The 9,358-nt window shown below is 43.0% G+C and overlaps 1 long non-coding RNA gene and 1 pseudogene across 1 annotated transcript; one reads left to right on the top strand and one right to left on the bottom strand.

Annotated features, from left to right (window-relative positions):
• The first annotated feature begins 2,876 nt into the window (after positions 1-2,876).
• On the top strand, positions 2,877-4,987 carry LOC141830774 (putative WRKY transcription factor 4; annotated as a pseudogene).
• A 73-nt stretch (positions 4,988-5,060) lies between these two features.
• On the bottom strand, positions 5,061-6,861 carry LOC141830775 (uncharacterized). Its single transcript, XR_012601989.1, has 3 exons — positions 6,410-6,861; positions 6,256-6,322; positions 5,061-6,179 (listed from the first exon to the last, which is right to left on the bottom strand). It is a non-coding gene; the product is annotated as an uncharacterized LOC141830775 (long non-coding RNA).
• Between the last annotated feature and the right edge of the window lie 2,497 nt (positions 6,862-9,358).

The following is a 9,358-nucleotide window of genomic DNA, read 5'->3' as shown; positions in this document are numbered from 1 at the left end:
GGAAGCGATGGGAGACCACAGATAGAGTATTCTCAATCCCTTGCTTCTCTTTCCTCTGCTTCCCACGGTGATAGCCTTCAGTGTAATCAGTTCCCCGGAAACGATCTGTGCTTGATCGTTTCTTCGGTCCTGTCATTGTATCCTGGGAAACAGACGTCCGTCGTGACCTCTAAGCACTGCCGGAGGGGACGAATCTGTTTTAAAGAAACTGCATTGAACGTAGGCCTCGGCATTATTTTGGATCGGCTCGGCAACAACTCGGGTCACTCGGCATCTCAGCTCGGCTCAGCAACTTGGGTTGGTTCGACAACTTGGCTCGGTTCGGCATCTTGGCTCGGCTCGGCAATTTGGGTCGGCTCGGCAACTTGGGTCGGTTCGGCAACTCGGCTCGGCTCGGCTCGGCAACTTGGGTCGGCAACTTGGATCGGCTCTGCAACTTGGGTTGGCTCGGTAACTTGGGTCGGTTTGGCAACTCGGCTCGGCTCGACACCTCGGGTCGGCTTCGGCAACTTGGGTCGGTTCGACAACTCGGCTCGGTTCGGCTCGGTAACTTGGGTTGGCTCGACAACTTGGGTCGGCTCAGCAACTTGGGTTGGTTCGACAACTCGGCTCGGCTCGACACCTCGATTCAGCTCGACAACTCGGGTCAGCTCGGCAACTCGGCTTGGCTCAGCAACTTGGGTCGACTCGGCAACTCGGATCGGCTCGCCACTCAACTCTCTCCGGCAAAGATTGACAACAGTATCATCCCAGTTGACTGATGCATGTTTTTTATCACAAGCAAATATACACTAAATTTGACGACGAAATCGTATTTTCGTTGTCAAATCTGACGATAAAGTCATGTATTCGTCTCCAATTCTAATGAGGAAAATAATATTTCTTCGTTAAATTTGACGACGAAAACACCGTTCGTCATCAAATTTGGCGACAAAAATATTTGCGATGAAATATATCTTTATCGCTAAATGTGTGACGAATAAATGATTTTTTATCATAAAATTTTGTGAAGAATTATTATCAATAAAAAAATATTCATCGTCATATTTGTCCTAAATTTATTTTGTGATAAAAATATTTTTTATTTTTATCATAAAATAGCTGTATTTTTTTTAGTGGAGTAAGGAAAGTGCTAATGGAAGGAGCAAGGTAGGGCGCTAATGGAAGGAAAGGGCGGAGATCGAAGAGCATGCGGCGCTGAGTGTGGCCATGAAAACGAATTGGAAGTGCAAGATCTTGGTTGGTGATGATGATTCGGCGGACCAAGAAGCGGAGAAGCAGTGTGAAAGCGAGTTGTGAGGAGAGGAGAAAGAAAGAAGTAGAAATAAGGGAAAAAAGAAATAAAGTATGAAGAATTGGAAACTTGAAAATAGGATTAGGCTTTTTTCCTGGAAGGTGGTTGGCCATTGGGACATTGCAGTGTCGACACAGTGGGAAGAGAAGACTTTGGATATTGATAAAAAATTAAAAAAGCAAAAATCAAAATAAAAATAAAAAGGCAGGAGGAATTTGAGCATAGAAAAATGGTTTAAAAAATAATAATTGAATTAATTTTTAAAATAGCAAAATAACAATTTAAAATTCTTTTACCCAACTTAAGATTTTAAAATATATTTAATAGTTAAATTAAACATTTCTCTACCATTTAATATTCATAAAAAAACTAATAATATTATTTAAAATTAATATTATTTATTTTAAAATAAATTAATCAATAATTATCAGGATAATAATTAATATAATTTATTAAAAATATAATAATTATTATTTGTGGATAGTTAAATTTTATTAGTATTATTTGGCTAATCTAACAATTTATATATATATATATATATATATATATATATATATGATTTATTTAAATAAATTTATATCGTAGTTAATTATCCATGTTTAATTTTAAATTAACTAAATTAACATGAAATTTGACTTATATATTCTTTTATAAATAAAACAAGTGCTATTGATCATTTTTACTTTGGGATGTCGAGGTGAATTATTAAATATACAAAAAAAATTTTGATAATTCGGATATCGAGGCTTTTGATACGACTAATTTTAAAGATGGATGACCTTCTTCTGATTTACCTATAGGATAAATTTGAAAGTGCAAGTGGCAGTCCACATAAGCAGCCCGATAGTTTTAATAATTCGAACACATGAGGCAAATTCCTTACAATCCCTAATATTCGAATCATCTGTGCTCGAGATGACCCACTATGCGCTATAGGAATTGTAAGAAACTTGATGGAGGATCTCATACCCGATACAAATGGAGAAGGGAATGGTCAATTCGATTAAATACTCAAGTATGAGGATTTGGGTCAATCCGATTAAATACTCAAGTATGATGATTTTCATATTTGGGTATAGCTAGAGGCGGACCTGATAGTTGTAGAATTTTACTCATACCTGACCAAATATCTAATTTAAATTATAATATATATATATATATATATATAGAGTTTTGATCTGCTGGGCGTCGTTTGGTGGGCGTCCCGTGGGCGACATCGACGTGGCTTCCGCGTGGCTGGGACCGACCGCGCTCGCGTGGAAAGAAAAGCAGAACCTCGTCTCCGCGCTTCTTCCTCCAAACCAGATTCTTTCCTGCTCTCTTCTCCTCTCGCCACCGCCCGCGATTCCCTGGCCTCCGCCCTCCACGGCTCGCCATTCCTCCCCTCGCTCGAATCCTCCTCCTCCACGGCTCGCGACCTCTTCCTCCAAACCCTAACCAGCGATTCTCCCCTCCCCTCTTCTCCCTTCGCCGCCCGCGATCCCCTGCCCGTCGGCCCTGCTCTCTTCCCCCTCGGCGCCGCCGCCGATCTGGTCGTTGCCTCCCTGTGTCGTCCCCATCTCGTCGCCGTCGTCGCCGTCCCCATCTTGTCTCCGTCCCGTCTCCATCTCCTCCTCATCTCGTCGCTGCCCCGAGGTTACGCGTCGCCGCCCCAGGTTGGGTTTACTTGCCGTCGCCGTCGCCGCATAACTCTATTTGTTGCATCACTTCTTCTTTGTTACATTTCTTCTTTGTTACATATAAAAGATATCTTTACAGGGAACATATGGAATGTCTCAACTTAGAAGCTATGCCACATCTCACAGCTCCGGCTTCCCATTCTCAATCAAAGATGCCGCATCGGTCAGAATATTCGTTCACATCATTAACGACTTCATTTGCCGAGGAACAAGGTGAGGAGATTGCTACTCTGAAATCACATAATGTCATAGCTGAGTCTGCTGAAGGTTCTCGTTCTGATCAATGGTCCCAGCCTAGTACTATTTTAGTTGATAAACCTGCTGATGATGGCTATAATTGGCGTAAATATGGCCAGAAGATGGTAAAAGGCAGTGAATATCCTAGGAGTTACTAGAGCATTTTGTAGATGGGCAAATTATTGAGATAGTTTATAGGGGACAGTATAATCATCAGCATCCAGCGCCAAATAAGTGTTCCAGTGGTGGTGGGAGTTTTCCCCCTGGACCAAATCAAATCACTGATAGTCTTAACAATCATGCTATACCTGAATTGAGTTTTCATGATCCTCATGCTAACCTCAGAATATCAAATGAAATATCTGCTGCAACGTCAGCTCCTTAAATGGACTGATAATCCTACTATGAGATACCTGATAAATTATCTGGTTATGGTGACAATGAAGAAGCATCTGAAATTAATGGCAATAGAAGGGGCAACCAGAGTAGCAATGCTAAAAGACAGTAAGTAGCATCTACATACTAACCCTTCATTTATATATACATATTATACTCTTCAATTTATGGATTATATTTCTGCTGGTTGACAGGAATGTATCTGATTGTAATCAAAACCCACCCAACTTCAGAATCTTGGATCATTGTGCAAACAAGTGAGGTTGATCTTTTGGATAATGGTTACAGATGGCCCAAGTATAGGCAAAAAGTTGTGAAAGGGAATCCCCATCCAAGGTAACACCACATCTAACATGATTCAGCCATTTGTATGAGAAAAATTTGTTCTTATGTGTCTAGATACTTGGAACTTGCAGAAGCTAATCCCCATCCAAGGTACATCTAACATGATTCAGCCATTTGTATGAGAAAACATTATTCTTATGTATCTAGCTACTTGGAACTTGCAGAAGCTATCACAAGTGCACTTTTCTAGGATGTAGTGTTAGGAAGCATATCGAGCGAACTGCAACAGATCCCAAAGCTGTCGTAACAACATACGAAGGTAAACATAACCATGATCTACCAGCTTCAAGGGCAGCAGCAATAGCATGGCCAGTCCTGGTACTGCCTCTAGAATTATGCAAAATTGCAGCTCTCATTTGCAAGTTATCCATAGTTCCGCAAATTGATCAACACTAATTCCAACTAGTTTACAGGATAAAGATGAACATGGATAACAAGGAGGGCGTCACTGGTTGCTACTCTTCTGTTGCTCTCTTCTTATTTACGTTTAAAGTTTTAATTTATGTATTAGTTGGGCACGCATGTAGGAGTTGACAATATCTGTTTTGCTAATTCTTTATCCGTTCGCAAATAGACACTTTAAAATGGCTATAGAAATATCTCTATATTATATTCTTACACCAAAAAAACTGATCATAGTTTTCTGGAACATATCCTTCTAGAGTTTATGTAGCAATTGGTGTACGCTTTGCAATACAAATGAAGAAATGATGTTGATTTTTTGGCCATTTTTATCTGTGTCCCCTCTTAATAAAAATAAAGATTTCTTAAAATTTGGAGTTAAAGGATCTTACTCAGATTTTCCGTGGGCAACATTAACCACACCATCACTCACAACACTGATGATACGCCATTCTTTTACTTTAGTTGCAGAAACAATTAGATACTCAAACTAGTGACGACTGGATAGGATCAAGGCGTTCATGGGCACTTGGGTTTGTTCTGGTTGTTCTTGCTGTTCTTGTTGTTATTGGCTACCTTGTCCCTGTAACAAGGGCACTCGTCCTCGTTGCCGTAAGCCAACGACGGCACACACTTGCAGAGTTGCAGTCCTCGCAGCACATGCTGCCGTAGCTGAGGCACCGGTCCATCACCCCTGCCTTCGCACACCTCACCTTGCACTTCGACTCACAAAACGCTGAAATCGAAATTCAAAAGACAACAAAATGCAATGCATAATTGTAAAAATTGCCAATGAACACACTTTCTATCACAATCCAAGAACAATCTCAAATGATAGATACACTTCATAATCTCACTACTTCTGATCAGGGGAGCTGTCGAACCAAATTGTATGAAGCAATATTCCTGCCCATTTTTTGCCTTCGGAACTATGCACAAATCCTTGTACAGAAAAGTCATCCTCATCATCTCCGTGAAGCCCCCTTTGCATGCTTCTGAGCTTCTCTCTGCTGATCAAGGCATCAGCAACAATTGTGGCAGGGATCAGATCCCCTTCGAACTCTTCGCTCACACGATACGCTGGGATCAAACACTGATAGCCCTCCTGCAGCTGAATTCTTCTCAGAGGAGATTCTCACATCAGCTCTCTTCTCAGGTTCTTCCTTCCATCTGATGCTGCACACCTTCTCTGGCTGGCAGGCCAATAACAAGCCGAAGCAAAGAAGCACGAGCCTCATTGCTTGCAGGCCAATCTCACCTTCTCTGGCTTTCACTAAGTAAATACACACCATGTTAGAATTACTGATATGGTTCATTGCTTCGGTAAATATGCACCATGTTAGTGAAAGCCCAAGCAATGAACCCCATATCAGTGATACTGATCAACATGCATTGTCTTAATTAATAATTAGCCACCATCATCCAGAAAATTTGAGGCTAAATCAAACTAGTTTAGTCTAGCTCAGTAATTCTAACATGGTGCATATTTACTCCATTATACTATCACCATGATTACTCAGATCAATCTGTTGCTTCTGTAGTATACATTAAACTTCATCCAATTTGAAAAGAATAGTTCCTCATATCACAGTTGTGACAAATGGATCCCAAAAGCTTGTATCATAGTTTTTTGCCCTCTTCATGCCAAAGAGTTTCTGAGTTGTGGGAAATCAGGGCAACTTATCCCAAGTCGGCACGCTGATTCATTCATACTCTGCACAAATGATCAAAATTCCATTTCAATTGCAAAACAGATAGAGCAAAAAGAGGTTCAACCTTACTCGCTGTATTTTGTGCACATTCTTCAAATATGGAGAGCTTGAAACCTGATTCACATGTGCAGATCAGAAAAAAAAACCCTCAATGTAGGAGAAATAGGATGCTGGCAGAGAGGCAACATACACGAACTTGATTGTGAACGAACTTGATGCACTCGATTCGCTTCATGGAGAACTGAAGCAGTATCTGTCTGTAAAACCAAGAGCAATATTAATGAAACTAATTGAGAGAGTAAAATTAGAATCACAGTTCAACCACAAGATGAACATATCTTCACCTTCCCAAAAGGAAAAACCAGTTGTTGAAGTGTAGTAATTCTGTCTCCTAACTTCTCCTTCCTCACCTAAAGATGAAAATACTAACTACATCTTATCGATTAACTATCAACCCAAAATGCTTAAGCTCAAGTTTGTCCAACTTTGAATGTTGCTAACGAGGATGATGTGCCTGCTAATCTTGGCTTCTTACTGTTGGTTTTCTTCTCCAAGTTGAGGAAGAAGCTACTCCTGAGTTACCCTGCATTGTTGATTATGATCAAATGCCACTATAAAGAGAGAATTAATTAAGTGGTAGCATTGCGATTTTGGGACGGGGAGGTGATTTTGGGGTTTTAAGGTTAGCAAACCCTAAAACCCAGATGAAGGCAACGGGACGTGGCGACAGCGGCGATCAGCACTGGGAAGCGACGGCGGCATCTTTGATTGAGAATGGGAAGCCGGAGCTATGAGATGTGGCATAGCTTCTAGTTGAGACACTCCATATGTTCCCTGTAAAGATATCTTTTATATGTAACAAAGAAGAAATGTAACAAAGAAGAAGTGATGCAACAAATAGAGTTATGCGGCGACGGCGACGGCAAGAAAACCCAACCTAGGGCGGCGACGCGTAACCTCGGGGCAGCGACGAGATGAGGAGGAGATGGAGACAGGACGGGGACAAGATGGGGACGGTGACGGCGGCGACGAGATGGGGACGACACGGGAGGCAACGACCAGATCGGCGGCGGTGCCGAGGGGAAGAGAGCAGGGCCGACGGGCAGGGGATCGCGGGCGGCGAAGGGAGAAGAGGGGAGGGGAGAATCGCTGGTTAGGGTTTGGAGGAAGAGGTCGCGAGCCGTGGAGGAGGAGGATTCGAGCGAGGGGAGGAATGGCGAGCCGTGGAGGGCGGAGGCCAGGGAATCGCGGGCGGTGGCGAGAGGAGAAGAGAGCAGGAAAGAATCTCGTTTGGAGGAAGAAGCGCGGATCCCAACAAAAATCTGAATCATGATTAGTCCTTTTGCAGTGTCGACAAAATTTATCACCTTTTCCTTTAGTTCCCCAGGCTTGGACTTGTATGTAGAACTGATAAGAGCAGAAGTCTCTCCAATTGGAGTGCTGGTAGCAGAAGTACCCTTGTTGCTCATGGTCTTTTTTCTGCCCTCTTCACTGAGAACTTTGTAATAAACTTGTTCTAGAGAGGGAGTAGGATCAAGACTAAGAATTTGTCCTTTTAAACTCTCAAACTCTGCATGAAGTCCATCTAGAAACTTAATAATTCGGTCCTTTTCTAGAAGTTTTAAATATCTCTGGTGATCTTCAGTGGAAATCCAATTCTCCATCCTGTAATAGTCAAACTCATCCCACAACCCCTTCAGAGCAGCAAAATAATTTGTGACAGACATAGAACCTTGATCAAGTTTAAAAATTTGACTACTTAGCTGATAAGTACGCAACATATCGTGCTTGCGTCCATACATTTGCTCCAGAGTCTTCCACATGTCAAACGCTGTTTTATTATGAAGGATGACCTGTTTGATGCCAGAACTGACAGAATTAAGTATCCAAGTCATCAACTGAATATTGTCACGCCTCCAAATACGAAAGTTTGGGTCTTTTTCATCTGGTTTCACTTTAGTGCCATGAAGGACATCAAGTTTATCATGGCCTTCAACATAAAGTTCAACAGCAACTGCCCAAGACGCATAATTTGTCTCTGTCAATTTTTCCGAAGTTATCTGAAGACTGGATCCTCCATTTCCTGGCATTGTAAAAAATTGTTGTACCTGTCCAGAAGAAGCCAAGGGATCTATAGAAATACCAGAGGTTTCTCCAGAGGTGTCTGCCATAAAACAAGGTTGTGGTCACAAATTTGCAAGCAGGGGAGGGGCGCTGTGAACGAAGGGCCTGATCTCAGTTGAGTCTGACTTCGTGGGTCTGACCAAATCAGGAGCTGTTCTGATTGATCAAAAACAGGATTTTGGTAACAATGGTTTCCACAACCAGTGACAACAAGCAATAGCAACTGCTTCCTCAGCCGGTAACCACAATGAACAGTGAAGAGCTCCTTCACCGTCGGCAGCAAGCTTCAGGAAAAGGGCCGGTAGCAAGGAACCGCAGGAGCTTCTTCAACCGCCAGCAGCTAGGAACAGCAAGGAGTTCCTTCAACCGGCAGCAGCAAGGAACAGCAAGACCCCTTTGCCGTGAGCAGCAGGGAACAGCAAGGTTGTTTCCGCAGCAAACTCCAGCAGAGGCCGTGAGCAGCAAGGTTGTTTCCGGCAAGGCAAGAACACAATCGGGCAAAGAAGAAACCAGATTAGAGGAGGAAGAAGATGGAAAACAGATTTTCCTCCAACCCAATCAGTTAAGGAAGAAGATGGGGTCTACAGAGCGCGTCGAGGACAGCACAACGAAGAGCTTCTTCTTCCGATTTGTGCACGTTGCAAGCGAAGAGCCGGCGGCGGTGGAAATTTCAGAGCAGCGGCTGCGGAAGCAAAGGGAGACAATTCCGCCGTTCTGGTGTTATTCCGCTCGCGATTTCACCGAAGCACCAGAGAATCGCGACTTCAAGGAAAGAAGCGACGGCGGCGGCGCACGAGAAAGAGATCCGGGCGTCGGCTCGAGAAGAAACTTGCAAACAGCAAATTCCCGAAGGTGGCTAGGGCTTCGATCGTCCTCCACGCGGCTGACGGCGTCGAACGGTGGTGGCGGAAGGAGTCAGCCGAGCGGATCGTGAGTTGGAGCAGCGCAAGTAGAGAAGAGAAGAGAAAAGGGGTCGGGTCGCGCCGATCGGGGTAACCCGCGCCGCGTGACAAAGGAGAGGAACGAAAGATTAGGGTTGCTCTGATACCATGTTAAATCTGTTAACTCAAAAACTTAACCTCAAAGGAACATATACAGGGTTTATATAGACAGCATAACCCTAAGACCATAAATATAAAAAGACCTATCTATCCTTGCTTCTCACAACA

The sequence above is a fragment of the Curcuma longa genome, chromosome 6, assembly GCF_044706935.1.
Source record: "Curcuma longa cultivar G26 ecotype Majalengka, Jawa Barat chromosome 6, ITB_CL_G26_1.1, whole genome shotgun sequence".
NCBI classification, from domain to species: domain Eukaryota; kingdom Viridiplantae; phylum Streptophyta; class Magnoliopsida; order Zingiberales; family Zingiberaceae; genus Curcuma; species Curcuma longa.
The sequence above is the reverse complement of the archived record's forward strand: the minus strand, read 5'-3'. Positions and strand labels throughout refer to the sequence as shown.